The sequence below is a fragment of the Hetaerina americana genome, unplaced genomic scaffold (genome assembly GCF_022747635.1).
Source record: "Hetaerina americana unplaced genomic scaffold, ioHetAmer1.1.p SCAF_11, whole genome shotgun sequence".
Taxonomy (NCBI): domain Eukaryota; kingdom Metazoa; phylum Arthropoda; class Insecta; order Odonata; family Calopterygidae; genus Hetaerina; species Hetaerina americana.
This window is the reverse complement of record NW_027286181.1, coordinates 21289968-21314442: the sequence shown is the minus strand read 5'-3', so window position 1 is coordinate 21314442 and position 24475 is coordinate 21289968. Positions and strand designations below refer to the sequence as shown.

The following is a 24475-nucleotide window of genomic DNA, read 5'->3' as shown; positions in this document are numbered from 1 at the left end:
ATTCCATTTTCTAACTCGCCGCCCCTGCCTTATCTTTTTGAAACGTACGCTACATTTCATAACAACTAAATTGTGGTCTGAGTCCGCATCCGCTCCCGGGAAGCTGTGGGAATTTATCACACTGTTCCTAAACCTGTATCTAAGCAGGATATAATCTAGCTGATATCCTCCTGAGTCACCTGGCATTTTCCATGTATACCTTCGTCTTTTGTGGTGTCTAAACCAAGTGTTGGTGATGACTAACCCCTGTCTCCTGCAGAACTCAACTGCTTTCTCCCCGCGGTCATTACTCGTGCCTAAACCGTAGTCCCCGACCTCGTCACCATCTCTTCCTTCGCCTACCGTCTCATTCCAATCCCCCATCACTATCAAATGTTTCCCTGTAGCAACACACGCGATCATGTCCTCTAACTGATCGTATATACTGTCGACGTCTTCCTCCTTATGGTTGCTCGGTAGCATGTATACCTGAATAATAACTAAGTTCGTCGGTTCTGCTTTTATCTCCACTAGTAGTATTCTATCCGTTACCTGATCTATGTTGACTACGCTTCTTCCTACCTCTTCATTTAATACTATGGCAACCCCTCGTTGGCTCTCGTCCCCACCGCTGTATATTATTCTATACTTATCACTCCAGTAATCCCCGCTATCTTTCCATCTCACCTCGCATAGACCTAAAATATCTATATTTCCCCTTTCCATCTCTCGCTTAACATTCTCCAATTTCCCTGTCCTCATCATTGTCCTAACATTCCACGTTCCTATTCTAACTAATGTGGTCTTCTTCTCCTGCGTCTTCTGTCCTGCTGCTGCTGGTTTTCCCTTGCAAGGGTTTCGTTGGATGACGACCGCGGAAGCCTTGCCTCCCCCGCTGCCGGGCACGACACACGGCCGATTGGGCCGAGCCCCGTAGTTGCCAGGACTCAAAATATCTGTATAGTCAATCATATTTTTCTTGGGAATGATAATTGAGGTGGTTTCCCGTTGCCTTCCTCATTAGTGTTTTTAACGTGACACCATCACTCACTGGCCGCCCCACTGGGGTCAGACGCCATTGCAGCCGCCTCACTGAGAAACAGACGCTGCGTGGACTACCTTTCGTCTGGCTCCTAACCTTCGACCTATCTGGCATGGGTGACCCTACCAGGAGCAATAATTATTACTCCCGCCAGCACAGCTCTAGGGGTCATCGGAACGCACAAGCCCTTCCACCACGTCAAGGTTGTAGTCCGGGGAGGGGATATATATATATATATATATATATATATATATATATATATATATATATATAATACTAGATTAAGGGCAATAAAAGTGTGTAATACTATAAAGTATGATTCATTCAGCACATAAAAATAGGTGATTAAAATTATCGGGAGAAGTAAAGGAAGAGTGAATATTAGCAAAAGGAGATATTCTCCTTTGGACCTGTTGACCTCAACAATGTTACCGAAAATGATGAGGTCCGAATCGTAAAATCATGAGCCCCAATAGAAAATTCAACGAGAATACGCGCTTGTAAAGGCTTACTTTAGAACTTTAAGGGACACAACTGTTCCATATCTGCCCATCCAATGATGATCTATGAGATCATATATATAAGAGATCTAAGCTACCTTTATCTAGAAGCTCGTCGTTGTCGTTTCTGGAACATCTGGAGCCCATGTTTCACTTTCACCAGTAAATTTTATGAGGTATTCCTGGCCTTCGAAATTAATTTTTAAAACAAAACTGCAGTAGGTCCTTTTTTTGAGAGAATATGTTCGAAATGAACTGCTAGGTAAAAAACGCACAAACACGAAATGAAGAAGCAATTTCTGACTTCGTTTGGTGAATTTTGGTAAAATACTCTCACTATGAAAGATGTTTAGGAATACTCGTAAACTTGTTTAAAAATTGCTCATTTTAGAGATTTGAGAACAACAAAGAATGCACAATTTTCTAGTGAAATGATCTCGTTACGTTACGAGTTAAAACTCTTTCCTTTTCATTTGAACGCTCGGAGTTCCAAACGGATTTCATTATTTTCCGAAAAGATATGAAATGTAGTGGACCTTTCAAACAACTTAAAAATATCAGAATGTTTTTAGTACTGTGGACTAATATATAGTAGTTTGGAATGATCTGATTGGGCATGACGCACACTCAAACTAACTGACAATAATAATCTTATTACATTGGATTAGTTCTGGTATACAATGCTTTGCCATAGTTTTTAGACGCTCAGTAACTCTTAGTGTTCATGATTGAAGCTTTATTTTAGTGATTAGGAGAGAAACAGCTGTTTCATAGTTGCCCGTTAAATGATTTCCTAATCTGTGACTCGTCGTTTGTGCTAAGATTTCTGGCCGAATTTCATTATATTCCGACTTCAGAAAGAGATGAGATCGAGGCTGATCTTGGAAATAAATCCTCCAAATAATAGCGGTGTACTTTCTCGTGTTTTAAGTGAATGTGCCATGGTTTTGGAGTGGTCTGTGTACCGATGAATAATGCGACTTTTGGCCCCGGCCGTGGAACGAACCACCCCCACCCTTAAAACAGATAATATCCAACCACGGGGTAATCACCGTTTGTAATTACATCGACCCTAAGAAAAGAAAACTTTGATGTCTCCATTTCTACCACTGCACCGGTTATTTCCCAGGTGACCAAAAGTAGGGAAATGATTTAGGTGTGTTTATGGCCGCTGGAGTACTTTGCCCTGCGACCCTCTCGCTGATTTATCTTCAACTCCCACCCGTAATGACATAATATACATTCACGGCTGCACATTAAAACGATACATCAAAACGCTTTATCCAAGGGTCAAGGGGTTACAGCTCTGGAATGCAAAGGCTAAAACCTATTCTGGGTAGAACACATGGAAATTAAACGAGGTCGGGGAGCAGAGTAAGGAGCGTCCTTTTGCGAAGATATTAATCAAAAAGAAATGAAAACAGTAAGAATAATTACCCCCAGTCAACATTATCTCTCATAACCCATACTAAAAATATCCATATAGCTACAAATTGTTTCCCACACGATCTTGTCATGATAATTAAATTTTTATGAACATGGTTTAAAATTATTTCCACTAATATCGTCCATATTTTTCTCTGACTATTTAAGCTTAAGTGATAAAAAAATTAATTTAAAACATTACTCCCAAAATAGTATTCATTTCATTTGAAAGGACAAAGTAAAATCAATGGGGCATAATGACTATATTCAAGGGATTCATTGGTATGGTGGCTTATTAAATCGTTCGCCTGTGATTTCATCCCGTTTCAAAATTACCCTTGATGATTTCATTTAGTCATATTGTGAGGAGAAATTGTAAATGAAAGAAGTGGGTTTCCAATCAATACCGCTTGGGAACGTTTTAAAATGAAAAATACTGATCCCGTGCAAATATAAAGCTCCATTTAATTGGGAGTATTTGATAACCTTTATCATTGACATCCCACCGTTGATAAGAGGAAATTTAGATTAAGTGTGAGCCAATTCCGAGAACTATAACCTACCCACACCGGATTTCTTATTTTTTGTGTACTCTATGACTTTACCTACTATTTCCGTCTGAGTGCTGTACATTATATTATTGGTATTCTACACTGAAGGACTGATTTCACGTTTATCCGCTCCTCTTGTAGATTCGTCAATTTCTCTGGCAGTAGATGGAATAGCTCCCGAGTGACATCACTTAGTCAAAAAAAAACGGAACACCTGATTGTATATGTAAACCCTACGAGAATATAACTTGTAATTACGCTATATCAATACCTTAATTACTATAGCAACAACCCGGCAATCCGAAGGTCCGCTGCTCATTCACGGACAAGGAAGAGTTTTTCTACTTCGAAACCTCACCTTTTTACCTTCCCCACTAGCATTTCGTTTGTCCTATTTGGTGTTGCTATCCCATTTTCCTTATACTTTTATCAGCATAAAAAGTTTCTCGCTATTTGGCAGGTTTTATGTGTTTTAATATGCATAAATAAATAGATCACAAATATTTGGGGGGCGGGAAAGAAACGTAAGAGAAACGAAACGTAACACTTATTGCAGTTTTTTGAATCCTTAGCAGATGAATTACCACGATTTTAGAAGAGAAGAGCAGAGATCCTAATCTTCCTGGGAGTATAGTTTATGCCCTGTATTAGAGTAAAAAACATGCTCTTTCTTCAGCGTGTTTGGTATTCTCATCCTTCTCAGGAAAGCTCTATTGCATTCATCTAAATATCCAAATCTTATGAGTGAGAAGGGAAGAGGTATTACATGACGCTATGTTATTATTAATGAGACTATTTAATGGGATGGATACCTAAAATACAGGGAAAGGTAGAATTTTTGCATTTAAGGAAATAAATCATATTCCTAGATGTTTGAGATGGGGTGGTCAGGAAAGGGAGAACACTTGGAATTATTTTGCTGCCGGGTGTGAATGGTCTGAATGGGAAAGGGTTTTGCATCTTAAGCGATTGGAAGGTGACGGTGGTGAATTGGGAGTTGATGATGCTTTATTGAGGGGTCTGGTGGTTTATAGTGTGTCATCAAGATTTGTGAAATGCCTGGAGGAGGTTACTGAATGGGCATTTTGCGAGTAATTAGCGTTGGTTTTATAACTAACCAGGATGGGGAAAAGATCTTTGCAAACGGCTAGGAGGGATTTTAACGCCAGAAATTAATGCACCGCAGATAGATACGAGATTTTCCGGTGAGAGAATTGTTCAAATATAAATGTCAGCGTTAACATACGTGCATTTCTATCGTCGTCGATTTCTAGAACTTCAAGTAGTCTACCCGTTTACCGAAATGCTTCCAACGCTTTGGATTTTGCAGATGCTTGATGCGAAGTTTTTGAACCACATGCATGCATTTTTTAATGTTAGAATCTTTTTAATTCAAAAAATTCCGTCAAAAACACTTAATAATATCAAAGAGACACTCTTCTTTACAGTCCATTATCCAAAAAATGTGAGATCGCTGTAAATATTTTCAATTGAATTTTGTTCGCAAGGGCGTTTCATTAGTATGCAACCGCGAATGCAAACGGTTGATGGATGGGGAAGGGATGCAAGATAATGGATAAAAAATATTAAGTGGCTTCCATCACGTATTGTTTACCGTAGAAATAAGTCTCTAAATATGCTGGATTTGGCTTCCATTACACTGATTTTGTGCTCGTGTCCCGGTAGACAAATGCATAATGGACGACGATATACTATCCTCTTTAAAATACATACGTGAAAATTCTATTCATGGTCAATGCACAATTTGACAGAAACTTTTACTTTTTTACCTAGGTACTTTACACCCCATTCACCCCTGTAACGTTTTGAATACATAAACTCTTTATAACATTTCCCATGGGTACATTTGATAAAAATCTGATAAGAGTGAATTAAAAATGGAAAAATGGAGTATTAGTGGAAGGTATCACTAAAAAGGGGGTTGAGTACTAAGGAATGAATAATTTTTCATATTCAAAATTAAAATATCTAAATCAGCGTACCTATTTAATGTTTCTCATTAAACCACATGGTTTTAAAAATTAACCGGAATTAAATATATTGTCATGAGTTATTTTTATAAGGTCAAACGATCAATAAAGAGTAATACTTACAAGTTCAACGCCGTTTGAATGAAGCAATACGAAGAACAACGAGAAAGAGATCATGACTTTTGCACCTGCTCACATTACTTACTGCTTTTTTGTGAAGTTGTGACCAAAACAGTACTGTGGTAATGATCTTACAGCCTCCATATTTGTCAAAAATGACTCAGTGTGACTTTTTTCCGTTCCTAAAAAAATAAAGATGACCTTAAAAGGGCCGTCATTTTACATGCATAGATAAGATTAAAAATGTATTTCTGAGGTAGCTAAAAGCTATATCAAAGATCAAGTTCCAAAATTGTTTCGAGGATACAAAAAAAGCGCAGGCTTAAGTGTATAATATCTACTGGGGGACTACTTCGACGGGTATGAAACTTATATATAGAAGATTGAATAAAATTATTTCGAAATAACTACAATTCCCGTTATTTATTGGGAACATTTCGTATTCTTCGGCAGGATGATGCACATTTTTTTCTACATTTTGTTGAAGAGATAAATGAGTCCAAATATAATTCAGTTACGCAAGTAGAATGAAAAGATTTTTACGGATAGGGAGAGGAATAATGGAACTTCAAACCACACTTGGAACTGAGTTTAAAGTATTGAATGGAGGAGGAGGGCTAAATTTTTGAGTGGGTGGGAGAGTGGAAGCATGGTCGTTCTTCCCTCGAAAACAAGGATAGGCGGAGAGGAAAGACAAGTAACCGGCAAGTTGTACTATGACAGGATAGAAAGGGGAGCGGATTGCAGCTAGACAGGCAAAGCACTCCGCCGTGCTTCTAATTTGGGATCCACAGAACCATGTACCTCTACTCCAGTGAAGACCGCGGCTTCAGCGTTAAGATTAGACACTGCAATGCGCGCTCGACGTACAAAAAGAGTGAGTCGGAACGCATCAAGAGTACTTGCACGTGAAGAGGTTAAAGGTCAGATGTCGTCCTAATTGGGGTGTGCAACGGGGAAGAAGGGAAATGCGGTTTTAACCAAGCAACTTCCTGAAAATTTATCGCATGAAATGACAGATCTCAAGCAGTAGGGTGTAACGATCTGAAACTAACGCGAGTGTGAAATTCAATAATTCAAAAATTCACATATTTCTCACATCGCATGAGAGAAAAAATGCATTAAAAAACTATGTATGTCATTATAACCCAATGCATTAGGTATTTAGAGTCTTTTTTCCTATTTTCTGCTTCAAAATAGATACACCTAATACGTTTTCACAGGGGGCTAAAACATTTTTAAATACAGGCATTTTCTATTTTAGCTATAATTCATGAAAATTATTTTTTTAATTGAAGTTCATTATTGTCGTTTTAATATTTTAATGGTAAAGAAAGACATAGGAATTGCGAGAGTTAGGAAGGAAATTCAGTGTAGAATAAATAAATTAGATTATTTCTGTGAATGATCAAGCCTCTTGAATTTGCCAGTCAGACATTGAACTTCCAAAGAAGCTTTCATAAGGAAAGCGTCGATGACGAAGTCGTTATGTAAGGATTTTAAGAAAAGGTTTCTTTAAAATGTTGACATTGAGCGTATTTTAGTACGGCGGGGATACATGGTCGTTGAACCAAAATGATCGGCGTAGACTGTAGTTTTTTTAAATGTAAATGATAAAGGATGAAAAGGTAAAGTGGGTGGAAAGAAACAAAAGCGGAGAAGTAATAGGCAGGGTGGGGAAGGGTGGAGGATTATTACAAGGAATTCAAAGGAAGCAGGAAATGTTAATACGGAGTTTCTTGATTGGAGATTTAATATAGAAGAATGTGATAGAGGGAAGAACGTTAGGCAAGGCAGGGGTTGGAGTAGGATTGGCATGTTGGACGGATTAGAAAGGGAGGAAGTGTGTAGAATGTAAGAAGAGCTTACTGTAATGTTGGATGGCAGATTTTGTCTTGTTTGGTTGAGGCAAAGAAAATGTGTACTTATTTCTATGACTTGTGAACTTCGCACATAAATTAAGGTAGGAAAAGTGGTGGCAGAACATACCCACTAGTCGCCAGCAGTCTTTAAGACCGTGATATAAGAAGGGAGAATATTCTTTCAGCGAGTCATAGATGGTAATAAGGGGGGGAGGTAAAATAAAGAGAGGTTGGGAGTATTTTAAATAGAGAAAGGGCTTATTGTCATACCGGGTGCCGGAATGTTTCGTTGAGAGAGCCAAAACAAATGTATCGTTGCTCAGCCTGTATCGCTCCAAAACCTACCTTAAATAATTCATTACAAAATAATAATAACATTTTATCGTTCATCAAAAACTCATGTGATTAAGGCTATTAATGAAGTTTTCTGTTCAATGGTAATTGAAATTACACCAATGTTAATGCTGCTTGTCGATTATTAATTTGAAAATATGAGAAGAGGACGGCACACTCTAATGTAACAGTCTTTCATTACGTTTTTTAAATGGGTAAGGTATAAAACTGATACACGGGATATGAGTAAAATATATTATATGAATGATACATTATGGATAGGCTAAATGTAATTTCGCTGCCCTCCACAAATATTTAAATTCCAACTAATAATGTGGCATAGCTCAAAGCAAACGTTTTACGTTCCCAGGTGTTTTATCAAGGATTTTCGTTCTCATTAGTCTTTTAAAATTGTAATTAAACGCGAATATTAAAGTGTACAAACACTTTTATATGAAAAAATAGTATAGCTCCTTGAATTTAATATCAGAATAAATAGGAAACTATGTATCGAAAATAGTGACCTTTTTACTTAAACACTCGTGGTTATTTTTTTCATGCGTAAACATTCAAGAAAAAATGTATTACTTCGCCAAACTATGCAATGGTACACTTTTAATTTCACGCAAGGATTTTTTTCCTTGAGGTGAAACTAAGAAGGTAAGTTAAACAGCGTATAGAAATCTTTAGAAGCTTATATGTACAACTTTGGAGTAGTAAAGGAATTCGTCTGTCGACCTTTAAATTGTCTCAAGGAGTGCATACACTAATCTGGAAAGAGCTATATTATGGGTAAAGTTTTAAGCTACGGGAACATTTCGGGAAACAGCTGGATTCAACTGCTCTTTAAAGCATCATCAGTCTTAAACTCAACTCATTCCACCAGTGCACTTTCAGGAAGGGAGGACGGATGAACGTCCTAACCTGAAGTAAACAGCGGTAAAAAGGCAAGTTCCCGTAGCGATCAAACACAAGATGTCGACTTACACGAACTACGTACACAGCCATAGAAGAGGATGGCACCAAACGTGAAATGGCGGAAAACTCTCTTTCAATGAGATTACCACGTTGAGGAAATGTATCGTTACAGGGGCAATTGAGACTACCGAACAAGTAAATCACTCACAGTAACATTTCGCATTCATTGAGGTATTTACCGACGCTTATATCTGTTCATAAAGTTGCCTTCATTTAATAAAATTAGTAACGGAGAACTTAAAATTCTATGGCATGGTAAAAATGTTCTTAAAACAAATTCATAGTTAATAAGTAATGTATAGCAATTAGAGACAGTCTGTTTAGCTTTGCATAGTATTAATAATGAATAATTCAACAAAAGTTTAAAAATGATATAATTAATTAGTAGTTCGTAGCGTAAAATTTGGTGAAATAATAAGTCTTCCATTTTTACAGGACACATGTTATAATTCGATCGCTTTAGGCTAAAATATGTGGAATTTCACGTTCATGAAATAAGAAACACTGCATTCGTCCACAAAATTCAGTGGACGAGTACACTGTGTTAATTATTTCATGAAAATACAACATATTTAGCAGAACTATTCTGTCTTCCATTTGTCCCCTCAAAGGTCGTGGGCAAGGGTTCTTCCAAAGGTTGTTTTGATTTGAACTGATGGCTAAATCTTAGAGTGTTATCTATTCAGGCGTGATAACAATTATTTCTGATATCTTTGGTCTTGTACAATCACGCTTAGCCATAAAATATGTTAATTTGTGTATTCGTGTGTGTGTCAAAAACCAAATACATATTAACTATTTGCACATTAACACCTAGTTTTACATTTTTTACTTGTAACTTAAGGTGTTGGAATGGAACTTCCCCCTTCTTACTTTCCAGTTTTGCATGGTGTGTATCAGTTTGGGGGAGGTCTATTGTGTAAATGGTTGTGGTTCATTTGCGTTACGTCCGTTTCCTCATCACAAAAGGCTATTTTTTGAAGTGAAATTTCCACTTGTTTTGAACTAAGTCTTCCACCACCATGCATATAAATAATCATTTGAGGTTTGCTAATGAATATCTTTTCCATTTTCTCTTCCTCTCCCTAATTCTCCCTTATCCCTTAACCATACCACCTAGCGTTTGCACTTCCTACCTCACCTTGTTTTGGTAGATCGAGGAGTTTTTATGTAGATGTACCGAAATGAATGACTGTAAAGGGACCTGGAACTTCCGATCAATGTGTATGTATTGTTCAGGATTTGGACTGCGGATGTGTCATATTTTTCCATAAACGTTAATTTATTGTTTCCTGTATAAACTTTAACCAATACTTAAACTTCGTGAGTGATAATCACTGGTAATCTACCGGTTTATGTATTTTTGAGAGGACCAAGACCTGTACAATGGCACTAAAATACACTGACTTGTTTCTCCTAATAAAATACATCCCGACAATCCGACACTACAATAAACCCCTCCTCGATTCCGCATACTTCTTTCCTCTATTTATTTTGTACAAAATTTCCATCCTATTTCTACTCCCTCCTTGTTTACCTTATGTTCTTCCCTCTATCACAGTATGTTCACTAAAGATAAATATAAGCATGGACAAAAAAAGGCGGAGCGTTGAAACCACCCCCATAAAACGGAGATATAATTTTGGTATTTTCATCTAACCACATTTATTGACGTAAGTAGGAGGCTGATGGTGCGGGTGACGGGTAGGAGGGGAGGACAGGGATAGTAAGAATGGAGGAGAGAGGGAGGATCCAAGGGTGATTGTAAGGAGGGGTAGTTGACGGGAAGATGGAGGGTGCTTCCTGGCGAGTCATTTTCAGGCCCGGATTAGAGGATGCACCCAGGAGCCAATGTCACGCGGCTCGAAGGATTTTAAGCTTTAGTGGTGTGTTTGAAGTGACGAGAGAAGTGATAATTGTAACAATAAAACAGTCATTGAAAGAACCAATATGGAGGAAGGCGTGTTTTTGAACTGCTAAGGAATTGTTAGGGGAAGTGTTGAAGGATTTGTGGTGATTTTTGACGCAAAGTAGAGTGTGTTTCATTGCCCTATGTCGATGGAGTGATACCACAGTTGGTATATTACATTTCTGGAGTCAAAAGTGAATACCGAGCGGAATGGAATAGAATTGGTGATTCCTGTTTGGAAAGGAGGAATGATGAGCATGGAAGACATTTTGCCCCTGGGCCGGTTGTTAATGTTTCCGAGAAGATATTTGAGTGGTGGAGAATTTAGCTTCTCTTCATTCCTACCTTATTTCTTGTCCTCTAATCTTAATAAAGTTCTGAAGGAAAAATAATTAAAACATCGGGTTTTAATATCAAACGTTTCGATCTTGATTCAAGATTGGTGGTATTTATATTTATCTCTATGTTATCGCTTATATATAATTTCTCTTTTTTGCAGACTAGTGAAACTTAGATACAAGTAGATCAGCAACCTCAATGCCTGCGATCAAAATTGCAATGTTTGGGACTGACCAAGTCAACTTCCAAGTTGTAAGCGGGATCCACAATTAGACCCACGTAAGTACAAGACAGCAAGATGTAATTCGAGCAAGAAACGGCGTAAGAGTCTTAATACTTTAAGCCAAATATGTTGAAGTACATACTCAATGCCTTATTGAATTTTGTGATGGAAAGTAGAATTCCTATTGCCTACTTTTCGTAGTTCAAACTCTAGACCTTCCTATGTATTCTTCGCCTCCACGTTTCCTTCAATTATGACTTTCGATCAACTATCGTGTGTCAATGAGTCCAATTAAATTTTCTGTTCTGCCTTCTTCGAATGTACCCCTTGAAAATTATCTATTACCCTGACATGCCTGAAACTTGATCGTTTGTTCTTTATTCTGTCCATTGTATTTTCTTCAATATTTTCTACACCAATGTCTCGATAGCCTCTAGTGTACACCTAACAACTTGCCTCAACTACCTCGAAGTTACCGAACCATTTTAATAATAATAATTACAACCTTTTGTTGCAAGTCCTTTTTTCCTTCAGTTTGCTGAGGAGGGCTACATTGTAGCTGAAAAACGTATATCCGACGCACACTCTCATATTTCCCTGTTTTTTGCTAACTTTGCTCAATTTGAGTAATAATCTCCCAGTAGTGAGACTCACTCTGAATGCGCGAGTGTTTTTTTTCCTGAGTGCTTGTGGGTGTGTCAGCTCTGTGGTTGTCTCTGGCGCGGAATTTATCCCTGTAAATATTCACGGATAGTGTTTATTTGTTCCCCAGGTATCCTTAATGCTGTCCCTTAAACCCTGTGAATGATCCCAATTGGTTTTAAGTGTTTGGGTCTTCAGTTGGTCACCGGTGAGGAAGTAAAATTCCCGCGCACTACTACAGCAGGGTTTAATGGTTGAGAGGTTGTGGTTGGTCACTATCGTAGAATCTCTTTTCCCACAAACCACCACAACAAAAAAATGTTGCTTTCATTGCAGGGCGAGTGGTGCTAACTTATTACGGCTATAGGGGTTTTCATTTTTTTATAGATAATAATAATAACATAAATTTCCGTTTCCATTTAGATTTTTTCGACAGTCATTTTTGGCTACATAATCCCACGCGAAGAGATTTTACCACCGAGGAGGGGACTGTAATAAATAACTGAGAAGGTAACGACAAACCTGAGCAGAGATATATGTAATATAGGAAGAGGGGTGGTGGGAGAAAGACGGGAGAAAGTGGATGGAGGATGGATTTGTGTGCAGGAAGGATTCCTCTGCACCATCCTCACCCACTCTCTCCGCCTAGCGGAGGATGGAATTTGATCGCATAGTCAGACAAATGGGATACTGCGCGCGCGTCCCTTTCCCTTCTTGACAGCGTGCAATCTGTTCCGGGCAATCGGCTCTTGGGGTCTGCCGCACCTAAAGCGGGAGAGAGATTGTTGCAAATAGCGTGGAGACCGGAGGGGTCTGGTCAGGGTTTGAGGGGGATATGTGGACGGGACGGGGGGGAGTACGAACACGGGGTTACGGGGAGGGGTCGACCGCAATAGTATCAGGGAGTAAAGGAGTGGAGAAGGTAACACCCTACCCACCCTTCACAATCCCATCTCCCAAGCGTCCCTGAGCACAAGAGGGATTATAACGCCAGTGCCCAAATCTACCCCTTTCAAGAGATAGGATCGGAGTCTTCCCTCAATATGAGTGGAGATTCATATCGACGTATGGAAACATTAGATATTCTTTCCCTCTCTCTGGATATTTGAATGAAGTTCATTATCAGCGGTAGACCCTCAGTATAGAGTATGTCTTTAACTAACCCTGGCACTACTTAATTAAGTTATCCTATGCCTTAGCTAACATGGCAAGAAATACCCTTTAAACTCCGTAATACATATTTCAGTAATTCACTCTTCAGGTCCACATACCAACTACCTGCCAAAATTCCAGTCTGCCTATTCTTTTCTTCGTCCTACCTTCTTTTTACCCAGCTTTAAATCCTAAATTTCCATCCTCAAATCTAGTCAGGGGTTGAGGGAAAGAGGTTGATAGCATGGGGCAAGCGTGAGGTAGGGGAATGAGTAGGAGGCAGAAAAGTTGGATGCAGAGCGTTTTGATTGACAACGGGATCTTGAAGACTGCGATTGAAGGGAGGACGTTAGGCAAACAAAGAATAGGGAGTATAAGGATATGCAAATTTTGGACGGAATTAAAGGAGGAAAGAAGTATGCGGAATTGAAGATGGGTTTATTGTAATTATGTCTAATTTTGTTTGGTTAGAAAAGGCTAAGAATTGTAGCAATATTCAGTCGCTTTTCATCCAAAAACGTACTCTAAACGGCAGACTACTGAAAAATATTATTATTTTCATTGATAAATAAATCCGTAAGATTTATTTTTTATTTTATTTAGGCATCTTTCAACATTTTTCATGGTCAAAATACAGGTATCGTCGGTCGTTTAATTTATATAAATTTTATATCCTACTGCTAGAATGCTGCTTTCTGCTTCATTAAAATCTTACGATATCATTAGATACAAATGCCTTAATTAGAGAAATTTGATATTCATTATCATACAATACAAAAAAAGTAAAAATAAAAAAACAGGCCTTAGACTCAATCAATTTATTCGAAGTGGAATGGAAGGAAAACTTAAAGGAGAACATTTAGGAGGAATAGAATGTAATTAAGACGAGAGGCAAACTCATTTTAAGGGAAATAGAACCTAATGAAAATTAAGCATTACTTCTACTACAAATGATTCTCTTGAGGTAAGAAATGTAACAGATGATTAGCCTTACTTGGTTGATAAAAAAGAAGAATCAACTTCCCAGACAGAAATTCTAATGAGTGATTCATAAAATCATGCCGGCAAGAATAGGGCTCGCCTTAATGCATCCGAGGATTTATTTTCAAGTACAATTGAGGTTATTTGAGGAAAAATTATTAAGGAATTAATGCTCTCATTTGACTGCAAGTCTATAGAGCCTTTATCTCAATTGTTTAGCGCTCATTAAGATTTTGTCTTGCTTGAACCGGTGAAATGAAAGTAATATTAATTACCATGGAGACGCACGGCAATGGAAGACGAAAAAATTTTCTTAAATCACCATTTGCAAAAAAGAATAAATCATAAAAATAGTAATTTTATTTCTGGTCGGAAATGAAAACAAAAGAATAGTCAATAGTTATGGTGGGAGAGGAGTCATGGCTGTTGGAAGACATGCAAGGAGGCAGGAAAGATGGATGCAGAGCATTTTAATTGGGGCTGGGATGTTAAGAACTCTGATATGCTGCGGAGTGGAAAACTCTAGGTTGGCTGGATAGGGAGAGGAAAGGGATAAGAATGTTTGACGGAATGAAAGGAAGAAGAAAGTATGCGGAAATTAAGAAGGGTTTATTTTAGTGTGGGGTGTCAGGTTGTCTTCTTGGACGAAACAAAGAAATGTAGCAGTTTTCAGTGTTTGTCCATCCAATACCAACCTTAAACAGAAGAATAACAATGATAATACGTGAAAATTATCGTAGTTCACAGTTTGCTAGAAAAAATGTGAAAAATTTCCATTGTAGGATCAGTTTCACTAGGGCATTCTTTTGTTGAATATTGAAATCACTTTTCGTCACTCGAGCGTGATATAATTCAAATTTAACAATAAAGCAATTTTTACCAAGGGTTTACATTGCCATTAGCTATTTTTTCCCATAAAAATGGCGTATCCTCGTAATTATATTGATTTAGATTTCGAATGGGGTGGTCTAAAATTTATTTTTGTGACTTTCCAAATTTGAAATAAATTCGACTCTTAAATATGATTTTTAGTGCATGATTTCCAAGCTAAAACATTGAAGAGCATTCTAGTTTTTTGTGGGAAGTTTTTTAAAGTCCCTGGACTTCTACCCTGATAATTTGGTAAATAAATACGAAAATGGAGTAATGGTAACTGCATTTGGCGAGACATGCATAGTCCAAGTATATTATGAAAAAATTTCAATCGCTTTCTATCATAATTTACATAAACTTAACGGAGGCATTTAAAGTAACACAATGCAGATGCGTTTACTGTGTAAAGAGACTGCTCTTGGCATTGACATGCAGAAACTATTGCTTCATTGTAAAGCTAAGAAAATTAAAATGATCTTATCACCTTAAAAGCACAAAATTATCACCGAACAAGTAGCATGTCAGTCAAAGTTATCAAATAGAAGAAAATATATTCAAATTTTTAAATATTTGAAACATCTTACTCTTGGAAAATAATGCAATTAGCATGCCAAAACCAGCCAAATTTAGTGATACAATGTATAATTTTAATATTTAATTCGGACTAAAGAAAATAAAATCTACAAAACTCAACCGTTGTGAAAAATTCGGGGAAGTTTTAATATATATTAAACCTTACAACGCTTTATTAAATTTCCTCAGATTCGTCAAAAGGAATTATTATTTGTATTTAAACCATTCGAATATATTGGTTACAATTAGGTGTAATGTTACTTCCTATATATACACTGCGATACCTGTGAATACCTGTAATTAAAGTGATACTGATACCTTGGTGACAATGAGTAACACCTGGAAGTAAGGTTATATTAATAAAATGCTCCCTACTTTTTGAGAGAAATGTTAATAATTTTAGTCATCTTTTACGGGTTGATTTGGTCTGGTAGTGAGCACAACCTTCTCCACTTGACATGACAGCAGATGACTTCCATGAGTTCTGAAACCACACAACTGAGTAGGGAGGGAACACTGTTCATTGTGGAATCATCAGCAACCATCTCATGTCCTTTACACTACGAGTTGGCAATGTTAATCTGAGAACGAGAAAGGTGGGAGAAAACAATATGCCCTCATTTTATTAATAGAAAGCGGTGGGCTAGGCTCTCAAAGTTTTGCATCTCCTCCGACGGCGCTCAACTTCCGTTTCCTCTAAATTACTTCCCAAGACCTGCTGAATTTTACTAAGGCGCTTAAAGCAAGTTTGGACTCATTAAAAATTATAGATTGAAAAACTAAGAACCTTCCACGTTCAACAAAGCATAATCTGTCTTCTTCCATCGGCGTCCTCTGGATTAGTTTTCTATTCCCGATTGACGTGAAATTCTTACTTCAAACTCCTGTATGCTATTCTCGCAATATTTCCACACACGAAGTGTTCAAGTACACAGGATGTATCATCTTAAAATGGTAAAATCACGATCTTTTGTAGTGTTTAGCATGTTCTACTGCTTTCATTCCTAATATTTATATTATTATACTTGACTTACTTCGTCGTTTACGTAGTTTTAAAATTTGAAAAACAAAGATAAAATTTCGATTTTTTTCTAACTCCTATCTAACTCCTTATAACTATAAAAGTCTCCTATATTTCTGAATAACAGTTTTATTTGCGGTCATTTTTTTCTTCACAATGATTCTGCAGCATGCTTCATATGCCACACCTGGTACCATGTACGAGTACTTATGTATGGTAGGCTATCGTAGATTGTCTCCAACCTGCCTATCCTTATTCACCCTTGCTTCGCAGACCTAACTTTCTATCCTCTGTATCAAAGTCTTCAATATTCCAATGCGAACCAAAATAATCTTTTTCCCCATTTCCTTTTTTTCTTAGATTGCTCCCAGCAATTTTCCTTTCTCCCTCAACATACCTAGCATCTCTTCGCTTGTTTTCCTAATCTTCAATTTTACTTTTCCATCCTTCTCCACACTTGAATTTCAAAAGCCTTCAATTTACGATTATCATCTTGTTTTAACAACCAAATTTACTAGCCGTACAAAAATAAGCTCCACATTGAAGTTGTCACACATTATTTCCTTACGGTATTATTTAAGGCGCCTGGCATTCACATCCACCGTTTTAAACGCTTCCTAATCAACGTATTTCTTCTTTTTATATCCCTAATACTCCTAATCTTCTCCAACACACTTCCTAAATAGGTGAACTACTCTACCTGTATCAGTTTATTAGCCCCAAATTAAATATTCGTTCTAGCCTACCTCTTGCCTTTAAAATCTGATTACCTTTACGTTATTCTAAGAAAATGTACCTCACCATATCTACCGAATTTATTCTGCAATGCGTTTGGCAATTATAAGTAAGCCCTAGGTTAGCTGTTTTAACCAATGCTTAATCATCTGAAAATCGAAGTAATTATATGAATTCTCAACCTACATTTGTTCCAATATTTAACTATACCCATGCTTCTTTTATAATTTCCTCCACTATTGACATTAAGAATGGAAATCATGACGTTTTAGTCGACATTACCTAATTTTTTCGCCGAATCCTCGACTGTGATGGAGAGTTTGGTCGTTTTCATCTCCTCCCAACTGTAAGAAGCTTAAAAGCTTAAGTGCTTCCCTTATCCCCGTACCTATATCCCAAATCCAAATTGGTCTTTGCCTCAAGAATCACTCCATTATTCGCTCCATTCTTCCGTAGATGAATTGCGTAGATATTATGAATGAATGTTCCACCATGCTTTACAGTCCGAAAATATAATTCGGAAATAACTTTAAAAACGAGTGTTCTTCGCGTCAGTACAACAAAGGGAGAGATTTTATTATTTAGAAAGATATAGATTTTTATTATTCATAGAAAGCTATTTTCTCAACTATACCCATCGAGTGGCTCCTTACTGCTCAGGGTGAGTGTATGATGAAGGAGACATGATATCTATCACAAACGATTATACTTTGAGCCTCGGATAAACGGAAATTGATATCTCTACTATTGCTACGAAACAGATGACATAGCTAAGAGAAATCCGATGAAGGCATAAAAAGGGGGTGTACTAAATACTGAGAGGTAGTGGTATTCATAAGGCTGTTATATCCACCCAACATTGTTTTAGCAAGTTGCCTCCCGTGTCTTCACATACACAATTAGTGAAATAAATAATGAATAAACATATACACTGACTAATAATGGAGTCGAAGTAAAATTAATATGCCGGTAGGTATATTTTTAAAAAATATATCTGGCCTTGTGTACTCGATTTTATAATTTAATAGACATCGTTTCATACTTTTGAAATGTAAAAATATCTTTAATTTGTCTCAATTAAATACAGCGATTGAGGCAGGAGTAGAAAAATTATAAGAATTTCTGACGATATGAAGAGAAGGATAAAATATGTTGGATTAAAGCATGATTATTGTAGTTTGGTATGGCAGGTTCCGTCCGTCACTATTAAACTTGGAAAACATTTGCTGAAATCTATAATTCTGCAACTGAAGGGGCATGTCAAAGAAAGACAATGCTTGCCAAAGCATACCTGCTATCACCAAAGATGATTGCTGTAGGAAGAGATACAGGCAATACCACCTTAAATGATACCCTGGTTGTAAATTTAGCTATTTCTTACTGCAGTGACCATGCAGCTACCGCACATTTCTTATAAAAATGCCGACTAAGGTTTAACTTTTAGTCTGACGCATGTAAGGGGCATAGTGAAACTACAAGATAAGATAATATGGGCAAAATTCAATCAGGCATGCAAGAATCACTCCAAATTCAATTTCTGAGACATCATTGCTGAAGTAATATAATGAATAGATGCTTTTTGATAGATAGATTTATCTAGTTAGATGTGGCTTAGAAATGTAGGCGTTATTAGTCCCTGTCCGTTCAAAACCTACCTTAAATGGTAGACTACCGAATATTTATAACGCAAAACACTTAAATAAAAAAGTACCAGGCAAGGAGAGTTGTGAGAGTACTGTTGGGAGAAATCGAAAGTAGGCAGAAAAGGTGGATTTGGTTAGCTTCTTGATTGACGTTAGGATGTTGAAGGTTTTGATAGAAGGAGGAACGTTAAGCAAAAGTGGAAGGAATGTGATTGAACGTAAGGTACGGAATGAATGGAATATTCAGAATTGAATGAGGATATATCTGGATCCTGTTAGGTTGTCTCTAGCTAGGCGAGATCAAGAAATGTAGCAATATTCAGGCAATTTGCATCTAAAGGCTACCTTAAATAGTTTACTACCAAACAATTACATGTTAAATATGTATATTCTGTAACCAATGATCAACTCCGAGTACGCTAATATTACATGTTTTCTCAAATTCCTCATTCCGCAATTCAGCTTGAGGATAACCATATGAACATGAGAATAGATGTATACGAAAAGTTCACTTTGTTTTACATGTATGATTAATACGATTATATTTGTTCAAAATATAACTTTAAATTGTACTTACAGTTGTTATTACAAAACTTTTCACTCATTATCTAGAACTAAAATTTTTCCATGGAAGAAAATATTAATTTATGGTAATCTCTTTATAAATTTTCATGATGTGATAATTCATGATCAACTGATATTGATAAATAACTGATAACAAATAATTCATAATATTAACTGGCTAAATAATTATCCGATGACTATCTGTATTTTAAAAATTCACCACTACGACTGAGTTAGATGTTGCCACGTCTTTCGTGCGAAGCTCTGAACCACTTTAATTCTTGAGCACAGCACCGGTCTCGCTGGGAACGATTTGGCAACACGAGAATGATCGAAATTATCAGCGCCCCCACTACTTTGGCCATCTTAGCCCCAATCACGTCCAAGATAGTTGAACTGTTCCTCCTGCTGTACTTTTTTTCATCCTATCATAGCATTTAACTAAAATGTCCCCTTTCTTGAAAACCTCATAAGTTTTGCATTTTTTACATCAATTATCATCCCGTACCTATCACACTGATTATCTAATGCTTTCAGTAAGAATTCTAACCCTTTAATGTAAGTTGCTATTACTTCTCGTGGTTCCACGAAAGAAGATATAATTTAATATTCAAATACTATGGTTTGTCTGCGAAAAAATATGTTTTTTGTAGATCCTACCATATCATTACTCAACGCCATTAATCTTTTCTTCCGTATCTTTGCTTCCTAACGATCCATAATAAATCTTATGTTATAGTACCTACTATTTTGGCACATATTCATCCATAATGATCCATTGTGATCTGAGGATATCCGTAATGCTCTAATTTGTTCTAAGATGATCAATAATGATCTAAAATGACCTATAACGATCCAAAAGTATCCAGTATCCTGTATCTATAAATGTCTAAATTAATCTATTACATTACATAGCGATTTCCAATGACTTGTAATGATTTAAAATAATTACATTGAATGTTAATAAATTGGTTTAATTGGCCACTACTTACTCATTGCTTGAAATATTATGTTTGTACAAACTTGCAACTTGTTGAAATCTTGATACTATATCCATCCCTTGATAATATGTTATACTTACGAGGTGACAAGGAACCCGTAGTTGACATTATTCCTAGTGCAAATAAAATTACATTATTCCTAGTGCAAATAAAATTCTCCCCTATTCCCTTCCCCTTCATATATCCCCTTCCTCGGCCGAAAACTCGCCTCTCTTAGGTCACCCGCAACTTTCCCTCCGAGGCGATGAGACCCCTTTCCTTTGCATCATCCCTCACGGCCCTCACCCTATCCACCAAAGCGCCCTGCCGCCCATGACAAACGTTTGAATTCCGAGACCCGGTATTTCTTCCCACTCCGGCTTCATCCATCTCTCATCCGCCATCTAACGCCATCCATCTCTTCTTCCTTCCTGTCTCTCTCTCTCTCTCTATATCCACTCCCCCTTCTCCCCTCCTCTTCCTCCTCCAACCCTCCCTTGCTTCAATCGAGCGGGCCACAATGACGTGACCTTAACTCACTCACATCCGCGTCCTTGGATTCACTCGCCAAATGAAGTCGGTCAACATTTTTCATCCCTCGTCTCTACCTAGGGGATGATGGTGAGAGCATATCGATCGACCATAGGGATCGACCCGAAGGCTTCCGTTGGTTTCGATTGGTGCGGGTGGAGGCTTTGCTCGTCAACAGGGTAATAAAGGGTTCCTTTCTCTCCATCGCCTGCAGTTTCCCAGGTAGTCCTGGCAACCGAAAAAATTACACGGCTAAAGTGAAGCTTTGTGTGTCAAAGTCATCTTATCTCGAACCCGAGCCTGGCGATCAGCATCCTAGAGTTCCGCGCACTAGGTTACCACACCCCAATGGGTGGCGTCGATGGCAACATAGAGAAAAAGAAAGCTGCGAACAACACGGGCACGTGATTTGGATATGGTTTTTCACGGATATCAAAAAATTAATACCGTGCACATTGATGTTGAGCAAAAATTATAATTATCCATCAAATGAATCTTCCCTGTAGTCAGTAGTTATTATCGCATTTACAGATTCTTAAAGAAACAATTTTGAAATTTGGCTAGAATATAAAAAAATGACATAATACTGTAACAAAATTTTATTTTTTCCTTTAGCAGCTAGTTTTTCTGTTTTACGTAGAATATTGACCGCTTTGGCGTTATTATTGTGTATTCTGAGCTTTGTCCATTCCTTCAATCACTAAAATTCCTAATAATTACGAATACATCCAATGCTCTCTGTCACCATATAAATAAACTAAAAATGTAAAAAGAAAAGTAAATCCAAAATATATGGCGGATTTGCCAATGCCTTGGCAATGATCGTAGGTTACATGACGTAGGTATCCGACAACTAGAAAGATGGTGAAACTTTTAGGTGACGTTATGTTCACTATACCGGCAAATGATTCCATGTATTGGTCATTAAAGGTGCTTAAATGTCGAGAATCGATAACTTTAATCGAAATGAAAATGTAAATAGAAGTGAAGATAGGATTGATAATAAAGGTATGCACAATATTGATACTGTTAAATTTTTTAACATTCTGCATATGCATACCGAAAAGGGCAATACGGTTATAACCAACAGGACATAAATGAACATTTCACTCATCAACGGATAATCACAATCCTGAGGGATATGCATAGATTGAAGAACGAAAATTTTAAATGATTTTATATCTTACAATCTGATTAGCTATTAATACAGCAGAATACGAAATGTTCCTGTTTTACGCATAAGACATGAATGTAGTTCGTTATGGTGTCTAAAACGTAAATAATTTTGAATTCCTGAACTATGTAAAGCAGGTTAGGCATTAGTTTTAAAGTTGAAATTTTAATGAATAAAATAAAGTATTTTTGACTCGACGTCAGATAACGGTGATCCTTCAATTTTCATACTGGTTGCTAGAGAGTCGTTTACAAATGAGCGATTCGTTTTATGCCATTAATTACAAAAGAATCACTGAAAGTAAAGCTTTTAAATAATAAATGAGATAATTCTGTTGAAAAAATGGGTCGTTCAGAATATTCAGATATTGAAATTGCGGCAAACCTACCCCAACTATTTCATTCTACCAAAACCCAAAAACTAATTTGAAAGAGCTTACGAAAAGTTTGGAATTTGGCTTAAAGATGAGATACAGATACAATTACATAAATATTTTCGCTGTATTGTTCAGGAAACTTTACAATAAATATATGTTCGCCTGAAAGCAATACTTTAAATAAAAATTAACTGAGACGTGAAAATTGATAAACATACCTTGAGGACCAAATCGTCCACGGTGATTAAATTCTAAACCTTCATATCTAAAATTTGATGTGATTCAAAAGAAAATAATTAGTTAGTTGATCACCATCTTTCCCTTACATTCACGAGCGGATAAGGAAATTCTATTTTTTTTAAATAAATTAGAATAAAAATTTAATTTTTTAACTTAAACCACAGAAAGTAACTATTATTTTAGGGCTTTTAACGTCAACTGTTATGAAGTATTATTGACCTTTAAAGTTCAATGAATTTTTCACACACTTAAAATGTTTTTCCAAAATTAAGTTGAGCCATATATCATTGAACGATTACGGAATTAGCTAATATAAATCTTTAGTCGCAGTACATTTCCAGCAATATTTCCCGAGAAAATTAAATTGTTCCAACCATAACATTTTGCTTGCAAATACAAACACATAATTATATGCATAATGATAATGTGTTCGCCATTTTTCGGGGTTTCGTGTTTGAAAGTATACATGTACATATATGCATACATGTATATATATATATATATATATATATATATATATATATATATATATATATATATATATATATATATATATATATATATATATTTATATATATATGAATATATATATATACATAAATATATATTTATATGTGTACATATATATACACACACACACATATACATATATATATATAATGGGCTGACACAATATAACACAAATAGAAAGAATAGCAACATTTAAAAGGACACTCACACGGTAAATTGTTCGAGCTTTCGGCCCTCTCAGAGGCCTTCTTCAAGAGAGACTGACTATATATAGTGAGGTGAAAGAAAGAGAAAAAACAACTTTGCACTTCCACACACTTTTTTAATATAACACGACCATGGTTTCGATGCTGCGCATCATCTTCAGGACAATATGGTGTTATATTAAAAAAGTGTGTGGAAGTGCAAAGTTGTTTTTTCTCTTTCTTTCACCTCACCATGAAAGAATTCCACCAAGTTAAGCCTGAAACTGTTAGATTGACTATATATATATCTATATATATATATATATATATATATATATATATATATATATATATATATATATATATATATAATATAATATATATATATAAGCAAATTGAATTCCGGTTAATAACTTACCTAAACATAGAAACACAATTAATAAGCACTTACGAATATGTCTAACGTTCTCCTCTTAGCACTTTTCCTCGGTCAGTGGGGAGCTTTTCTCTCCAAACCCCCCTCTTTCCTCTTCCTTCTCTCATATTTCTTGTCACGCTCAACCACCTCCGTTATGTTCCTTCGAGGTTGTCCCCTGGACCATATCATTCCATCCTTCTTTTTCACCCCATCGCTGTCATATTTTTCTTACATCTATTTCGATTCCATCTTTCATCCAACTCTATAAATCTCCGTCTCTTAGCTCCAAATAAGCCTTTTTTTCTCTTGAACCTCATTAAGCGAATCACCCGAATCCATATATTTTTCACAGTTTTTGTATATTTTCGAGTGTATATGCACATACATATGCTCATATACTCGTGCACACTCATATGCATAGATACGTGTATAGATACGTATAAATTGATCGGCGATCGAATGTGAAAGACTTTGGCAAAAGGGAAAAAGTAAAATAGGCGAGGAAGGACGAGTAAACGGATAGGCATTTTGAACGGAATGTACGCGAAATAGAATAAGGGTCCATTTGCAGTGCGCGGCATCACTTTTAATTGCGTAGCGCGTTTTTGGTTTTATAATTAAAATT

General features: G+C 36.6%; 1 long non-coding RNA gene across 1 annotated transcript in view; it reads left to right on the top strand.

Moving 5' to 3' along the window:
- The window catches only part of LOC139700868 (uncharacterized), a 398093-nt gene extending 386797 nt beyond the window's left edge, over positions 1-11296 (top strand). Inside the window, exon 3 of the long non-coding RNA XR_011703898.1 lies at positions 11190-11296. This is a non-coding gene — a long non-coding RNA (uncharacterized lncRNA). The remainder of the gene's footprint in view (positions 1-11189) is intronic.
- Positions 11297-24475: the final 13179 nt, after the last annotated feature.